The following is an 18,799-nucleotide window of genomic DNA, read 5'->3' as shown; positions in this document are numbered from 1 at the left end:
CAGGTAGACTCAACTGAATAAAAAACATGTCATCCTAGATTATATTCCATACCAAGGTTAAATGTTTCATTCTCAAAACAATAGGCTTACTAATGAGGAGAGGGTTACTTAAAATACTCTGGCTCCTTGCTATTTATATGTAAGATTTTGAAAGAAAAAGGGATGTGTTTTTCTCAAGTGACAGGAAAGGTTACCTGATGTGTTTTATGGATTTTGGAATGTGGTGTCCCACAAAAATAAAATAAAATAATCCAAGGTTCTTTTTCACAGTTGTCAGCCAGGATGTCAATTGTATTGAACCATCTGGAATCTGGCAGGAGGAGTCCCATGTCCTTGTCACCACTGTAGATTCCTGGACTGAAATGAACTGTCGTGGATCAAATATTTCATACCTTTCACCGGCCTAAAATTGAAATAAAAGAAAACATTTTAATAAAATATCCCAGTGAAATGGAATATTATACAGTAATTTGAAAATTAAAGATATTACTATTGGTGATATTATTTTCTTGTCCTACACAACAGTCAGAACACTTAGTTTCAACGAATTCTAACATGTATTGATTTTGTGAGTATGGATAAGTCACTGAGGCCACCTAGAGAGTTTAACAGTAAAAACAGAAGGGAGAAGATAGCAGATAATTAACATATAATAAGTACCTACTATGTGGTCAGTGTTGTAAGGGAGATATTACTTCACTTATAAAGAACAAAAAAAGATGCCTGGCCGGTGTGGCTCAGTGGTTGAGTGATGACCCATGCACCAAGAGGTCATTTGTTTGATTTCTGCTCAGGGCACATGCCCAGGTTGTGGGCCAAATCCCCAGTAGGTGGCATCCAGGAGGTAGCCAATCGATGTCTTCTCTCATTGATGTTTCTCTCTCTCTTTCTCCCTTCTTGTCTCTCTAAAAGCAATAAAGAAAAAGAAAAAAAAAAGGCTTGCCCAAGATCACAACTAGGATGATCTGACTCCAAGAACTATGACTTTTAGAGTTTTCTTCCAGAGCTATAACTCCTTAGAATTAAGAGAAGGGTATAATTTTGAAGAATCACACTCTTGACTTTCAAAAGAATACAGGGCTATAATAAGCCATTTAACATTTTCAAGGAAACCCACATTGTCTGTTAAAAGCAAATGTTTCTAAAGGATGGAATGACTATTTTTAAAGGCATCTGAAAGATCAATGCCTTCCAGAAAGATCAATTCTCTGTTTTCATCAGCTTCCCCCTCTCCCCCCATGTCCAGTTTTCATTCTGAAATCTTTGTAAAGTTCTTTTGAATTAAAGTACAGTTGACATACAATATTATATTAGTTTCAGGTATACTACAGTGATTTGACATTTATATCTCTTACAAAGTGATCACGAAAAGGTCCAATACCCAGCTTCCGGTCAAGATGGCGACAAAGGTAAACACAATACTAACCTCCTCCCACAACCACATCAAAATTACAACTAAACTACACAACAACCGTCATTCAGAACTGCCTGAAATCAAGCTGAATGGAAGTCCTACAACCACGAAATTAAAGAAGCCACATCGAGACTGCAATCAAGACATAATTCCAACAATAAAGGGTACAGTGCACACAAGGGGTGCACCTAGTGGGCCCAGCTGAGGATAACAGGGAGGTATAGCAACTCTACCTAATACAAAGAAACAAACACAGGAAGGCAGCCAACACGAGGAGACAAAGAAACATGTCCCAAATGAAAGAACAGAACAAAATTCCAGGAAAAGAACTAAATGAAATCGAGATTAGCAATCTAACAGATGCAGAGTTCAAAACACTGGTTATAAGAATGCACAATGAACTTAGTGAGAACATGAAGAAACTTAGTGAGAACCTCAAGAGCATAAAAAAGGACCAATCAGAAATGAAAGATGCAATAACTGAAATAATTTGCAGAGAATCAATAGTAGAGTAGGCAAAGCCAAGAAGCAAACCATCGATTTGGAATATAAGGAAGCAAAACACACCAATAAGAATAGTAAAAAGAAAAAAGAATCCAAAAAAATGAGGATAGTGTAAGGAGCTTCTGGGACAACTTTCAGTGTACCAACATTTGCATCATGGGGTGCCAGAAGGAGAAGTCAGAAAGCCAGAAATTGAAAACCTATTTGAAACAATAACGACAGAATGCTTCCCCAGCTTGGTGAAGGAAACAGACATACAAGTCCAAGAAGCCAAGAGTTCCAAACAAGATGAACCCAAAGAAGCCCACACCAAGACACATCATAATCAAAATGCAAAAGGTTAAAGACAAAAAGAGAACTTTAAAAGCAGCAAAGGAAAAGCAGTTAGTTACCTACAAAGGAGCTCCCATAACACTGTCAGACAATTTCTCAAAAGAAACTTTGCAGGCCAGGAGGGATTGGCAAGAAATATTTAAAGTGATGAAAAGCAAAAACCTACAACCAAGATTACTCTATCCTGCAAAGCTATCATTTAGACTCGATGACCATATAAAGAGTTTCCCAAGAAAAAGCTAAAGGAGTTCATCACCACCAAACCAGTATTATATATGAAATGCTGACAGAGAATTTTTTGATGGTTGCCAGATAAGAGGGGGCTTGGGGGAATAGGTGAAAAAAGTGAAGGGATTAAGAAGTACAAATTGGTTGTTAGACAGACAAACCTCAAAGGGAAGGGGGAAGGGGGAAGGGGGGAAGAGATAAATCAAAGAACTTATATGCATATATACATAACCAATAAACACAGACAAGAGTGTGGGGAAGGTAGGAGGGGGGCAGGAGTGGGGAGGAAGGGTCAAGGGGGAAAAGAGGGGGGACATCTGTAATACATTCAACAATGAAGATAAATTTTAGATGAAAAAAAAAAAAGTCCAGTATCCGTCTGTCACAGTACAAAGTTACTGTGATATTATTTTATTTTACTTTTTATCCTCACCTGAGAACATTTTTTTTTTTCAGCTACAGTAGGAGAGAGAGAGAGAGAGGAAGAAAGAGAGAGAGAGAGAGAGAGAGACATCGACGTGAAAGGGACACACATCAAGAGGTTGCCACCCACACGACCCAACAAGGGCCGGGGACAAACTGCAACCGAGGTACATGCCCTTAGCAGGAACCAAAACCGGGTCTCTCTGGACCACAGGCCGATGCTCTAACCGCTGAACCAAAATGGCCAGGGCATACTGTGATATTATTGATGTATTCCCTATGCTGTATTTTACATCCCCTTGACTTATTTATGTTTGTTCTTAAAAAAATTTTAAATCCTCACCCGAGGATACTTTTTCATTTATTTTCAGACAGCGTGGGAGGGAGAGAGAGGGAGAAAGAGAAAAACACCAATGTGAGAGAGACACGTCGATTGGTTGCCTCCTGCATGATCCCGACCAGGGCTGGGGACTGAACCACAACCAAGGTACGTGTCCTTGACTAGAATTGAACCCACGACTCTTTGGTCTGAAGGTCAACGCTCTAACCACTGAGAAAAACCGTCCAGGGCTAAGTTTGTACTTCTTAACCCCTTTTACCATTTTTTTTAATCCTCACCCGAGGACATTTTTCCATATTTTTGTTCCAATACAGTGGGAGAGAGAGAGAGAGGAAGAGAGAGATAGAGAGAGAAACATCGACATGAAAGGGACACATCAAAAGGCTGCCTTCCGCACAACCCAACCAGGGCTGGAAACAAACTGCAACCAAGGTACGTGCCCTTAGCGGGAACTGAACCCAGGTCTCTCTGGGCCGCAGGCCAACGCTCTAACTGCTGAGCCAAACCGGCCAGGGCCCTTTTACCATTTTTGCCCAGGAGCCCCACTCCCCGCCAAGTATACATTTTTCTGTATCTGTGAGTCTGTTTGTTTCTTTACTCATTTAGTTTTTTAAATTCCACATGTAAGTGAAATGATATGGTATTTGTCTTTTTTCTGATTTATTTCACTTAGCATAATACCCTCTAGGTCTATACATTTGTTGCAAATGGCAATATTTCATTCTCTTTCATCACTGAATAATACTCCATGGTGGGGAAAAGTAGGTTTACAGTTGTGAGTAGGTAAAACAGAGCTTTATTATTGTATTATTTATTAGTTTTTCTATTATTTTCCATACAAACAACTATAAATCAAGTTTTGCCCCACACTGTATATATATCCATTTCTTCTTTATCCATTCATCTATTGTACACATAGGTTGCTTCCATATTTTCGTTATTGTACATAATACTGCAGTGAATATAGGGCTCTGTATATCTTTTTGAGTTAGTGTTTTATTTTCTAGAGATAAATGCCCAGAACTGCTGAGTTCTTCTTTGTCTCTCGTTATAGCTTTTGTTTTAAAATCTAGTTTGTCTGATATAAGTATTGCCAACCTAGCCTTTTTTTCCCCCATTTTCATGAAGTATCTTTTTCCATCCCTTTGCTTTCAATCTCAATGTATCCTTTGATCTGAAGAGAATTTCACGTAGGCAGCATATGTAAGAGTTTTGTTTTTGTATACATTCGCCCTATGTCTTTTGAATGAAGCACTTAGTCTATTTACATTTAAAGTAATTATTGATAGGTATGCACTTAACTGCTATTTCAATTGTTTTCATACTAGATTTATAAGTGGTTGGTCTACTATCTTCACTATATGTTTGCCTTTACTAGTGAGATTTTTTCTTTCATGTATTTTCTCAGTGTGGTTTTTTCTTTATATCTGTAGTTGTAGAAAATCTGCTCTACTAGTCTTCAGGTACATCCTCAGAGACAGTTGTTCTATATGTAGTTGTACTGTAGATGTTAATGAGAGGAGGTGAGCCAAGGATCTTCCTACTTGATCATTTTGAACTTGAAGCCAGAAGCCTTGCTCCTAAATGAGAATTTAGCTTGTCTGTGAAATACCATTCCTTCCAAGTGGTATGCTGCCCCTACAACAAATGTCTAGTGTCATCTGTTTTTTTTTTTAATTTTAATTTTAATTTTTTTATCCTCAACCGAGGACATTTTTGCATTTATCTTCAGATAGAACGGGAAGGAGAGAGGGGAGAAGAGAGAGAGAGAAACATCGATGTGAGAGAGACACATCGAGTGGTTGCCACCCACACGACCCCAACCAGGGCCGGGGACAAACTGCAACCAAGGTACGTGCCCTTAGCGGGAACCGAACCTGGGACTCTTTGGTCCGCGGGCCAATGCTCTAACCGCTGAGCCAAACCGGCCAGGGCTAGTGTCATCTGTTTTTAACATCGATTTCATTTTATGTTTTTTGGTGCAAGTGAATATATCATAGCAAATAAACAACTCTAAAAATCCTATATAGGATCTGGAAACAGCCCAAGTGTCCATCAGTAGACGAATGGATCAAAAAGCTGTGGTACATATACACAATGGAGTACTATGCAGCGGTAAGAAAGAAAGATCTGTTATCCTTTGAGACAACATGGAGGGACCTTGAAAGTGTCATCCTAAGTGAAACAAGCCAAACAGAGAAAGACAAATTTCATATGATCTCACTTATTTGTGGAATATAATGAACGTAACAGTTTGAGGAATGGGGTAGTCCCAGTGACGCGGAAGCGGGGTATAGACTGACAATCCCCTAAAAAGTGGGGAGGTGGGGGAGGGATGAACCACAGAACTTATACGCATGTATGCATGAACAGTGGACATGGACAACAATCTGGGGAAGGGGCAGGGAGGGAGGGGGAGGGGGGAATCAGTGGGGGGAAAAAAGGAGAAACATTTGTAACAAAAATTAATCAATAATAATAAAAAAAAATCCTATAGAGGTTTTCCAACTTCCTTTGGGAATTTTGTTGTCTATAAACAGAATAGTACAGTTTAAAGGTGAAACAAGCATAATGAGATCTAACCACCAAAAGATATAATTCTAATACTGCCAAATATGCATCATAGAACAATTCACATCTTATGCTATCTTAAAAAACTACTTTGAAATATCATAATTCAGAATCCTAATATAGATTCGCATTAATTTTCACATCTCAATTGCACTGTGTTTGACTAAGAGATAATAGAAAAGGTGGTATCATAAACAAATGTCAAAATTATTTTTCAACTGACATTGTTATCTCAATCTGCACAAGGTTATAGGACCACTAAATCAAACGACTATGAGTTTTTTGTTATTTTTTTAATTCTCACATGAGGATATTTTTCCATTTTTGTTCAGATAGACTGGGAGGGAGAAAGAGGAAGAGAGAAAGGGAGAGAAACATTGATGTGAGAGGGACACAATGACTGGTTGCGTCCTGCACGACCCAAACTAGGGCCGAGGTGGAACGAAAACCGAAGTACATGCCCTTGACTGGAATCGAACTCGTGTCTCATTGGTCCACAGGCTGAGCCAAACTGCCCAGGGCTAGGTGTTGTATTTTTTGTTAAAGTTCTACCATGAGAAAAGAGTGAAAAAATAAACTGGAGTCACTATAGTCAAGCTGCTAAATGACTTACATGAAGTAGGCTGAAGAATGAAAAAATGATTCTATTTTTGCTTTAACTAGTCTAGGAACTTAAACTTTTGAACTTTCAGTAGTGCATCAATGCCTGGAGACACACACACACACGCATATCCACTATCCAGACCTCTGGCTGGACATCTTAAGTTTACCATCTCATACCAATCCAGAGGCTAATAATGCAGGGCTGGCTCTGGCTGGTGTGGCTCAGTTGGTTGAGCATCATCCCATGCACCAAAACGATGCCAGTTCAATTCCTGGTCGGGACACATGCCCAGGTTGTAGGCTCAATCTCCAGTAGGAGGCGTGTTTTTCTCTCTCTCTCCCTTAAATAAATAAAAACATATTGAAAAAAAAAAAAGACTGCAGACTTGATTCTTCTCAAGAATGTACTTTTGCCCTGGCCGGTTTGGCTCAGTGGTTAGAGCGTCGGCCTGCGGTCCAGAGAGACCCGGGTTCGGTTCCTGCTAAGGGCACGTACCTCGGTTGCAGTTTGTCCCCGGCCCTGGTCGGTCGTGTGGGTGGCAGCCACTCGATGTGATCCTTTCACGTCGATGTTTCTCTTTCTCTCTCTGTTCCTCTCTCTCCCTCCCACTCTACCTGAACAAAAAATGGAAAAAATGTCCTCAGGTGAGGATAAAAAAAAAAAAGAATGTACTTTTCACTATAAGAACTCAATTTTTCCCTTTTCTTCAGAACACTCTAGGTATTTGTTACCTGGTAGATTTTCTGATTCACAAATCTCAAGAGGCTTGAATAAATCTTTTCCACTTATTTCTAGCCAAAGCCTCTTGACATTTTGTGATGGACTGACAACCAAAAACAAAGAATAAACTAATTTAGTATAGTGTTTCCTCATTTTAACTATTTCTCTCATAAAATGGTAGACACAAGATGGCAGCATTTACTAAGCAGCCAAATTTTGTTTTTTGTAAACTGACTTTGACTTATCAAGAATCATTCAAATCTGAAATTTTAAAAAAGCAAGTTGTGATCCATTTAAGCCGTGTAGGTAAACGTGCTACTCGCCTCCTCCCACAACCACATCAAAATTATAACTAAACTACAACACAACCATCATTCAGAACCACCAGAAATCAAGCTGAATGAAAGTCCTACAACTACAAAATTAAAGCAGCAGCAACACTGAGACTGGTAGGAGGGGCGGAGGCGAACAGGCTGGTCCCAACCCACGTGGGACAGATAAAAATCAGGAGAGACCTGGCTGGAAAGGTCCTCCCTGAGGAGTGAGGGGGTCCCACTCCCACACCAGGAGCCTAGCTCAGGGTTCCAGTGCCAGGAAGAGAATCCCCATAACTTCTGGCTGTAAAACCCAGTGGGAACTGAGGCTGAAAGAGGCTGAAGCTGCAGGAGCCCCAGGCAGCTCCTCTTAAAGGACTCACACAAATCCTTAATCAGACTTGCTCCCTCTAAGCTTGGAGGGGAGGACGCTTGAGGGGCGCCAGAGATGTACAGAGAAGAACTGAGCTGTTTGGCCTCAGGACGAGGGCTGGAGAGGCGACTTTCTCCTGGACAGAGGTGCTGGTGGAGACTGATGTTCCTTTGGTGAGCCATTCCCTGGGACTGCAGACAGCTGCCATATCTGAGACTCCAGCAACCTGGCTCACACTGTTTGCCCTGCCTTTGCCCAACCCAAGCTGTTTCCAAAGGCTTTACCATAGGATTGGCCTGTCTTGGATCCTGCTTCAGAGTTTCCTAAAACCTCTCAAACAATAGCATCTGGTCTCAGTGAGCCCCATACCTCTTGTTAAGTGGCCCCAGGCCTGGCACTAGAAGCAGCCAGCCTTGGTTCACAACTTGGCTTTTCCTAGGCACCTCTAAGCCTAGAACAAGAAGTCGCCATTGGAAGATCACTGTAGTTTATGCCGGGTGGCCCCGGATAGAACACAGGCAGTGGCTGACCTTGCCCCAGAGCCAGCACACCCAGTGGACAGCTTCAGACCACATGAAAACACCACGACCCAACCACATCCACAAGTGACACACTCAATGAGTGGACTCGGGGGGTACCAGAGCTCTGCTGAACTAAGTCTTGCTCTGTGTGGTGGACACCTACAAAGCTGATCCTCCAAGGTAGTCAGATGCCAGGGGTCACTGGGTACAGCCAGTCCTTGCAGCTGATCAGCCTTAGTAAATCACTCCCATTGATGTGCCAATAGCAATCAAGACTCAATTACAACAGAAAGGTGTACAGTCCACACTATGGGTGCACCTCAAGGGCCCCGCTGGGGTGATCAGGGAGGTTGTGCCACAGGATTCTACAGGACACCTGAAACAATAGGCCACCCTACAAAGCCTAGAAGACATAGCAACTCTATCTAATACATAGAAACAATCACAGGGAAGCAGCCAAAATGAGGAGACAAAGAAGTATGTTCCAAATGAAAGAAAAGAACAAAACTCCATGAAAAAAATTAAGTAAAATTAAGATAAGCAATCAATCAGATACAGAGTTCAAAACACTCGTTATAACGTTGCTCAAGGAACTTGGTGAGACATTCAAGGAATTTAGTAAGACCTTCAAGGAACTCAGTGAGAACATTAACAACATCAAAAAAGACCAATAAAAAATGAAGGATCCACTAACTGAAATAAAAAATAATTTATAGGGAACCAATAGTAGAGTAGGTAAAGCCAAGAAACAAACCATCAATTTGGAATATAAGGAAGCAAAAACCTCCTAATCAGAACAGCAAAAAGAAAAAAGAATCCAAAAAATTGAGGATAGTGTTAAGGAGCCTCTGGGAAAACTTCAAGTGTGGTAACATTTGCATCATAGGGGTGGCAGAAGGAGAAGAGAGAGAACAAGAAATTGAAAATCTATTTGAAACAATAATGACAGAAAACTTCCCTATCTTGGTGAAGGACACAGACATACAAGTCCAGGAAGCACAGAGAGTCCCAAACAAGATGAACCCAAAGAGGTCCACACCAACACACATCATCATCAAAATGCCAAAGGTTGAATACAAAGAGAGAATCTTAAAAGCAGAAAAGGAAAAGCAGTCCGTTACCTACAAAGGAGCTCCCATAAGACTGTCAATTTCTCAAAAGAAACTTTGCAGGCAGAAAGGAGTGGCAAGAAATATTCAAGGTGATAAAAAGCAATGACCTACAACCAAGACTACTCTATCCTACAAAGCTATCATTAAGGATTGATGAACATATCAAGAGTTTCCCAAATAAGAAAAAGCTAAAGAAGTTCATCACCATCAAACCAGTATTATATGAAATGTTGAAGGGTCTTCTTGAAGGAGAAGAACAAAAATAAGAACAATAAAATGGCAATTAATACTCATCTATCAATAACTGAAGCTACAAACAAAATGAGCAAGCAGAACAGAAACAGATTCAGATACTGAGACCATTTTGTTGCTTGCTAGATGGGGGGATGGGTGAAAAAGATGAAAGAATTAAGAAGTATAAATTGGTTGTTAGACTGATGAACCTGAAAGGGAAGAGGGGAGGGAAGGCAGGATGAGATATTCCAAAGAACTTTGTGCATATATGCAAAAACAATGGACACTGACAATAGTGTAGGGAAGGTTGGAGAGGGGTGGATTGGGGAGGAGGGGGGTCAATAGGGAAAAATGGGGGGACATCTGTAATATACTCAACAATAAAGATGAGTTTAAAAAATTAAAATTGCATAAGAAATGATTAAAATATAGACTAAGGCAATAACAGCAAGAGGTAATGAAGAAGAGGCACAATGTAAAAAGGTGAACCATCAGCCCAGCCGGTGTGGCTCAGTGGTTGAGCATTGACCCATGACCAAGAGGTCGCCAGTTCGATTCCCAGTCACAGCACATGCCCAGGGTGTGAGCCAAATCCCCAGTGGTGGTAACTGATGTTCTTTCTCATTGAGGTTTCTCTCCCTCCCTCCCTCTCCCTTCTTCTCTCTCTAAAATCAATAAAGAAAAAAAAAAAGTTAACCATCAGAATTCTAACAGGATCAGAAGATCCTGTTAGGACCACATGAAGCCTTAGAGATTACCTAGTCCAATCTTGTAATTTACCATGCAAGTTATTAATGTCCCAAGGTCAAATGATTAATCCAGAGTCATACAACCAATATATATGACTAATATTTGCTAATATTCCATATCACTTGATAACAAACCGAATGAATGAATGATTCTGAACCAAAATGACCAGTTATTGCCTGGAAGGAGACAATGGTACAACAGAGAGATCAAGCATGCTAGCATTAGACCTGAGTTTAAATCGTAGCTCTCGCAGTTAAGTCTTTGGTAATTATATAGTCTGCCTGAGCTAATTTTATGACATATAAAATGGGAAAAAGAATATTTAACTCATAACTTTGTTGGGAGGATGGAAAGATTTACATGCCTATCACAGATCTCTCAGACTGTGCACTCCAAAAATGTTAGCTCTCTTCCCAGGTCAGAATCACTCTAGGAAAGAAGTTGGCTGAAGCTGAGTTTGCTGTGTCCTGGCTGCACCCTGCAGATTGAAAGGAGGCCCACCATGGGTATACAGTATTTCTGCATACCTCATTTTTTTATTCATATACCTTACAAAAATCAATAGAGGAGAATGAAACTAGAGTTTGAGTAAATGTGTGTGTATATGGAGAGGAAGATGCTGACCTAAGTGCACAGCCTCAAGCAGTTCTCATTTTGACTCTTCTATTTCAACATTTAAAATTCACACAAACTTTGCATTGTTCTCCTAAATATTAGTGTTTTTTTTTTTAAAAAAGATAAACAAGATTGACAAACCTTTAACCAGACTAAATATTAGTGTTTTAAGTAAAATGTTTTTTTCCTCTTCAAACCTTCAAGTAAAAGAGATACTCCAACATTTTGCACTCACTAAAAAAAACCCAAAATATTTATCTTGGCAAAAAGCCTACATTTTTGAGATTACCTAAGGGTGTATGGGCATGTGGATATCAAATAGACATGGCACATCACGTGTCTGCCACAATATTTAATGGTCAATTAAATGTACCACCCTAATGTAATAAATAGCTATACAGTAAGTGAAAATGATAAAGAAAGTTATATGAATTTGGTGAGTTTCTACAATAGAAAGAAAACTTAGAGAAAAGAACAAAATTTAAGCATGTATTAAGTGCATTTATCTCAGTATCTACTGTGAATTGACATTTAAAAATTAAATTTCTCAGAATCTGTTTCAATCTAAAAGAGATGGATATGTGTTCAAAATTCATATTCAAGTTTGAAAAAACTTCATTTGAAGTCAGAGATTTGTATACATACAGTTTCTAAGCTATCAGGTAGCCAACAAAAGAGAAATGCCACATGTATATGAATTCATAACAAAATCTTCAGAAGCAAATTCACGAAAAGGTTGGCAAAATTAAAGATCATAACCTAAAAAAAATAAAACTAAGAAAGTACTAGGAAATACAGGAAATATTTTTATAATTACTGGGTGGGAGAGTCCTTCCCAAGCATGACATGAAAATCTAGAAGCCATCAGAAGAAAATTTTAACAAAACTTAAAATGAAGTTTTAATATTTCTGTGTGACAAAATATAACAAAGAGATTAAAAGGTAAAAGATATAATAAAAATATTTCTAAAACAAAAGGGTCAAAATCTCTACAGAAGTTCTTATAAATAAAGGGGGGAAAAGAGAGAGAAAAATGGGTTGCAGTTTGCCCCCGTCCCCAGTTTGGTCGTGTGGGTGGCGACCACTTGATGTGTCCCTTTCACATCGATGTTTCTCTCTCTCTCTCTCCCCCTCTCACTCTCTCTAAACAAAATATCAAAAAAAAAAAAAAAAAGTCCTCAGGTGAGGATAAAAAAAAAAGAGAGAGAAAAATGGGAAAAGGCAATGTACAAAAGAAATACAAATAACTACTTCCAAAAAAACAATAATAATATATAGCTTGCCATATGGCAGGTACTGTTGTAATAATAACTTTCATAGTTAATTCACTTACAATAATTCTAAAAAGCAGGCCCTTTTATTACCCTTGTTTCACAGATTAGGAAACCAAAGCAGAGAGAAATTAAGTGATTTGTCCAAGGTCACATAGCTAGTAAGTGGGGGAATCAGGACATAAACAGGGCAGACAGGTGCTGCACACCAGGCTCTTACCTACAATGCTATGTCATCTTTCATATGAGCCAAGAAGAGGGGCAATTTGGGCTTATAGAGCACCTGTATTTCAAAAATACTTATAACATGCAGTAACTCTTTAACATTGTATTCAAGACAGAAAGTAAACTTAGCCTTTTCACATGGATAGGTACAATGTACTACTTTATATTAATGGTCAATAGGGCTAATTACTACTGAATTATCTGAACTGCCAGGTAACCATCCAGTTTCCCTTAATCTCCCTTTCTCCTGTGATCTTAAGTGATATGAACTCAGTTTGTGGTTAAGGGACAATGTGAAGCCTACTGGTTTAAAAATGATAAAATATCCATAGCTAAGGTAACAAAGCAGGGCAGAATTAGAACCAACATTTGGAAAGGCAGACAAGGACACTCACTCTATGAAGGAATGGTTTCTCTAGTGAAAATTTCAGATAGAATTTTCTTTTCTTTTTTTCTTTTTTATTGATTTTAGAGAGAGAGGAAGGGAGAGGAAGAGAGATAGAAACATCAATGTGAGAACATCGACTGGCTACCTCTGGCATGCTCTCCACTGGGGATTTGGCCCACAACCTGGGCAAGTGCTGGGATTGGGAATCAATCTGGTGACCTCTTGGTGCATGGGTCGATGCTCAACCACTGGCCCAGATAGACTATTCAGCAACAAAAATGCAATATTGATACTGCCAATTCAAAGGATCACTTGATTATGCCTAAGGCCTAATTTTTAGTTCTATTGCACAAATGAATTAAAAAGTTAGTCAATTAAAAAGTAAATATTCTAATTTCACACAATGAAATACAGTTTACTCTAGGTTAAACAAAAAATTAAAAAATCATTTAAATTATTACTTTTTTATAGGAAAGAAATCTGATTCTTACAGGTAAAAATAAAGAGTTTTCAACGTTTGAAAACGCTATATCTCTAAGTGATTTATAAGCAGTTACTGTCGTCAAAGAAAAAGAGTTACATTATCGAAGTTATCTGACTAGAATTTCCAAAGACAATGCACTGTCCTTCCCTTATGACTACCTGATTACTCCATATCATTTCATTAGATGGACACAATGCTATATTTCTTCCCTTAGGCAGAGGTTCTCAACCTGTGGGTCGTGATCCCTTTGGGGGTCTAACGACCCTTTCACAGGGGTCGCCTAAGACCATCAGAAAACACATTATTTCCAATGGTCTTGGGAACTGAGACACCGCTCCTCTATCCATCTCCAGGCGGGTCTGCCCACATACAACATGAGGAACTGTATTAAAGGGTGGGGGCATTAGAAAGGTTGAGAATCACTGCCTTAGAGGAAAAAAAAAATGAAGCAGGCACATTTATAAAATAAACACAATACACAAGACCAACATATGTCATGTCATCGTTTACAATTAATGACACAACCAATTGTTCAAGGGCCTCTAGTGAAAGGCAAGGAAAACTGTTCATGCTTTATTCAGAAATAGTAGAAATTCCACCCGCCAGTGTGGCAGAGCGTCGACCCATGCACTAAGAGATCGCCAGTTCGATTCCCAGTCAGGGCACATGCCCAGGTTGTGGGCCCAATCCCTTAGTTGAAGGCATGCAAGAGGCGGCCAATCAATGTTCTCTCTCATCCATGTTTCTATCTCTCTCCCTCCCCCTTCCTCTCACTCTAAAAATCAATAAAGAAAAAACTAAAATAAATAAATAAATAAATAAATAAATAAATAGTAGAAATTCACATTCCAATCGCTTGTCATTACTTAAACAAGAATATAAGCAGCACCATTTGAAAATGTTAAATCTCTAGGTGATTTATAAACAGTTACTGTCATCCAACAAAAATGTACTGAGTGACCCCAGAGTTCAATATGGCTGCAATATTAGCTGTATTTGAAAAGAGCAAAAAGAGAAAGAACTACCTTGACCTAAAAGAGTTTTCAATTAAACTGAAAAAAAGAGGTCAATAATGACCTTAATCAAGAAATATACAAAATAATTTTATTTATTTATCCCTCACCTGAGGATATTTTTCCTTTATCATCAGATAGAGTGGGAAGGAGGGAGAGAAAGAGAGACAGAGAGCAACATCGATTTGACAGAGCCACATCGACCGGTTGCCTCCATGTCACATGACCCGACTAGGGCCGGGGATGAACCACAACCAAGGTACATGCCCTTGACCAGAATCAAACTTGCAACTCATTGGACCGTGGGTCGCCACTCTAACCACTGAGCAAAACTGGCCAGGGCCACAAAATAATTTTAAAAGGATATTTAAAAAGAGAGAAAAAGATGTCTTGGTAAGTTGAAAAATGGGAGGAAATAAATTTTTAGTGGAGTCCTATAAGACTATGAGACAAATTACTTTTAGGAAAAAAGCTATATGAAAAAGTAAGGTTTTATACAAATATGGTGCATTCTGAATGAAGAAATAAGGAAGATAGAAAGAAAAAAGCCCATTTAATAGACATAGAGAATATGAATTTGGGATGAAGACTAAAAAAATTTGATGATATCTAGAGTTAGCAAGGGCATGGGGAACGGGAACTCTCAAACACTTGAGTTCAACTTTGGTAAACAATTTGAGATATCAAATGAGGTTTAAATTCCTCAAGTCCTAGTGCCCAACATTTCCACTTCTAGACCTACACACTAAAGAAGACTCACGTTCATGAGGAGACAGGTACAAAAATATTCACTGCACTGTTTTATTTAAAAGCAAATGGAAAATATCAAATATCTATCAATACAGAAGTTGATTTTAACAAAAGCATCACAACTGTGGAGTACTTATATTGTACAATATAAAGCAAATACAGTGAATGAACCAAAGCTATATAAAAAAGTTCCCAAAAGAATGTTAGAATGTTTAGTGAAAAATGAGAATGATCTCTGCAGTACAATTAATTATCTCTAGAGAGGGAAAGGAAGAATTTTAGGTGAGATAGAAAAGGGATGTCAATGATGACTTTATTATTTTATTTCTTAAAAAAAATCTGTAGCAAATATAAGAAAAGGTTAGCATCTGCTAATTCATAGTAAGTACTGAATGTTTGTTGTAATGCTTGTTTTCCTGGTATCGACATTTTCCACTTATGTTCTAAAAACAAACAACAGAGGAGGAGGGTATCTGGGGGGGGGAGAAGAAATATCTATAACAAAAATAAATTCATAAAAATTGCAAAAAATAAATAAAAACAAACAACAGAAAAATAACATCAAAGGTGGCTATATTTGAAGTTAAGATTAGAAGTTTAGTCTTGATCTCATGATAGATGTGAAAGCCCAGATAACAGAGAATCTATTCTAAAAGAAGCTATGAAGAATTATTTTAACTATAATATAGATAAACTATGTTCTAGCAGGTAAAATGTTATGAGAGTTGTGATGGAAAGTAACTAGAGGATAGACAAAGGATTAGGAGGTGATGGCTGAAAAGGAAAAAAGAGATTTCATTCATTCTAATCTTTTGCTCTAAGTGCTGAGGATATAGCAGTGAACCAGGCAGACAGGATCCTAGTACTCAAGATGCTTACATTCTACTGCAGACAAATAAACAAGATTAATTACTGATTATGATATATACTTAAAAACCAATAATATTAATAGCAAACTCTTAAATAACTACTTTTTCACAAAGCACAATTTCCAATATTTTAACAATATTAATTCGTTTAATTCTCATAACGACCCTATCAGGTAGATGGCTCTTATTATTCCCATTTTATAAATGAGGAAACTGAGGTAGAGAAAGATTAAGCAGCTTGCTGAAGATTACAAGAATAATAATTGGCAGAGTTAGGATTTGAATTCAGGTAGTCTGGTTCTAGAGCCCTCGCTGTTTAAGACACTACCTATACATACAGTCACTAGAAACGAAGAGGTTAATATAGCAGAAACTAACTAATTGAAGGAAGCTAACTAGACACAGGGGTGGTTAGGGATAAAGTTAGGGCTGTGATAGCTGGAATAGTTATGACAGGACACAATGAAGGTGTAGGTGGTGCTTGCTACCCATTAACATAAGAAATATTTGAGGAGGAAAAAGAGAATTTGGTACAGAACAATCTGTTTTATACAGAGTAATTTAAAGTGCCTTCAGGACATTCAGTTGGAGAAATCTAATAGGGAATTGGATGACTTGGAGCTAAGGAGAGAAAGCAGGGCTGATATTATTTGTTTGGGTAGACTCAATGTATAGATGAATTATCAACATAGATGAAGGTGCCCAGGAGTCACTGAGTAAGAAAAGTGTCTTGGGATAGATGAGTAGGGAGGTGAAGGACCAAAAATACCTACTGAACATTGCAACAAGGATAGCAAGAAATGCAAAGTTGGGGAAAGATTATCAGGATGGAATGTATATAGGCAAAAGAGGAAAAGCCAGTAAAAGGAAGGAGACTGGCTGGAGGTTTAAGAGTAAAAAAGGATGAGGATGAAAAGGAGTATCTGAGGTGGAAAGAAATGGGAAAATGGGTAGAGAAGTACATGTGGAAGGATAAGCCTTTAAAATGTTTATTGTCTTCAGAAACTGAAGAAATTGTGACAAGAAGCAGAAAAAATTCATATCTAATAAATTCTTTTTATGTTTTATTTTACCCAGAATATTATCTGCTAGAAGTGAGGAAGTTGGGATGGCTATGGGGTTTGGGGAGAATACTGGGTGAGGATAAACACTGGAGTGAGTCTCTAAGGGAATAATACCATCCAGTACTGTTTAGGTGAAGTCCTTTGTGGGAGAAGTCTGTAGATAAGACTACAAGACTGAAGGTTTCTGCAATTCTTTTAATGAGGTCAGTGCAATGGGAGTAATTTAAATGAAACAGCTCAGGTACTACTTGTCCTTAGAAAAGGCTAAATGTCCTTTCACAGCCATTTCCAGATCTGACTTTACATCACTGTGTGGTAGAGTGCTTAAAATGCTTAATAACACCAAATCAAAATGTAAAAAGTTAGAAATCAGGAATGTTAGTGTACTAAAAGAACTCTACATATACCCTTATGTAGCAGGGGGCCTAGTTTGAGCCAAAGCAGAAGCTAAAGAAAGTGTCATTAGAGAACCAAAGTAGGGGAGCCGTGGAAAGCACATAGCTCACGGTGCTCAGGCAATCAAGCTCTGCACAAAAGATTCCAGTCAATATGGTACCCTGAAGACTAATGACACTGTAGCTCTAGGAGACAAACCCTTTGGCAGGGATATGAGCAAATTTATGGCAAGCACTAGCTAAAGTGGCAGTGGGCCAGAGAACAAAGAAACTAACTGCAAGAGTATGAAAGAGCTGTTCATATACTCACAGAAAAGACCTTGGAGAACCCTGGGATAACTTGGTGAGATTCTGAAGGTATTTTAGATAATGGCAGATGAAGGCAAGAGACAATGCAATAAAAACAGGGCCATTAATATAACTCCATACCTGAAGGCTTTATTAATTACTTTCTAATGTAGTTCTAGCAAGGGTAAAATTAATTTTGCCTTAATTCTAAACCTCAAATTATACCAGGAGCTCCTTATGTATGTGTTAAATGCAAAATGAAAAGAAATCAGGTTGTAATAAGATCTCTTGGCACATAATAAAATATCTTTTAAAGACTACATGGGGAAAAAAAAGGATGGTCTTACCATCTGATCATGCTTGGGGAAATAGAGAACACTCAAAGGTTTAGATTCCTGGAAACGGGGCACAGATAATGAGGATGTGAGAGGAGAACTTAAGATAATGGGCATGTGCCCTGGCCGGTTTGGCTCAGCGGTTAGAGCGTCCGCTGGCGGACCAGAGAGGCCCGGGTTTGGTTCCCACTAAGGGCACGTACCTCGGTTGCAGTCTGTCCCCGGTCCTGGTTGGTCGTGCGTGTGGCAGCCACTCGATGTTTCCCTTTCACGTCAATGTTTCTCTCTCTCTCTCTTCCTCTCTCTCCCTCCCCACTCTACCTGAACAAAAAATGGAGGAATGTCCTCTGGTGAGGATAAAACAAAAACAAAAAAAGATAATGGGCACGTAAGAAGAGAGAATATAGATTTTTGTTCCATACTGAATTTGAATTGATAATAATTAATTCTTCAAACTATATATTATCTACTTACAGATACTTTTCAGCTATGAAACTGGCTAGAGGGAACTGGTTAAGAGAAAAAAATCTATTTATTCTGTTGACCTCTCAGAGTTATCTCTTATAATGAGAACTAGAAAAGTAAAATATTTCCCTAATACAGAACACCAAATACACTGTCAATAGTTAGTGTCAATAGCCCTGGCCGGTTTTGCTCAGTG

General features: G+C 38.6%; 1 protein-coding gene across 9 annotated transcripts in view; it reads right to left on the bottom strand.

Moving 5' to 3' along the window:
- Positions 1 to 18,799, bottom strand: part of R3HDM1 (R3H domain containing 1) — a 210,546-nt gene that overhangs the window by 132,901 nt on the left and 58,846 nt on the right. For all 9 annotated transcript variants that reach the window (XM_036253690.1, XM_036253695.1, XM_036253689.1 and 6 more), the window contains exon 2: positions 195 to 403. The gene's annotated coding sequence lies outside the window, so the exon portion shown is untranslated. The remainder of the gene's footprint in view (positions 1 to 194; positions 404 to 18,799) is intronic.

The sequence above is a fragment of the Molossus molossus genome, unplaced genomic scaffold (genome assembly GCF_014108415.1).
Source record: "Molossus molossus isolate mMolMol1 unplaced genomic scaffold, mMolMol1.p scaffold_m16_p_11, whole genome shotgun sequence".
In the NCBI taxonomy this organism is placed as follows: domain Eukaryota; kingdom Metazoa; phylum Chordata; class Mammalia; order Chiroptera; family Molossidae; genus Molossus; species Molossus molossus.
This window is presented reverse-complemented; position numbering and strand designations above follow the sequence as displayed.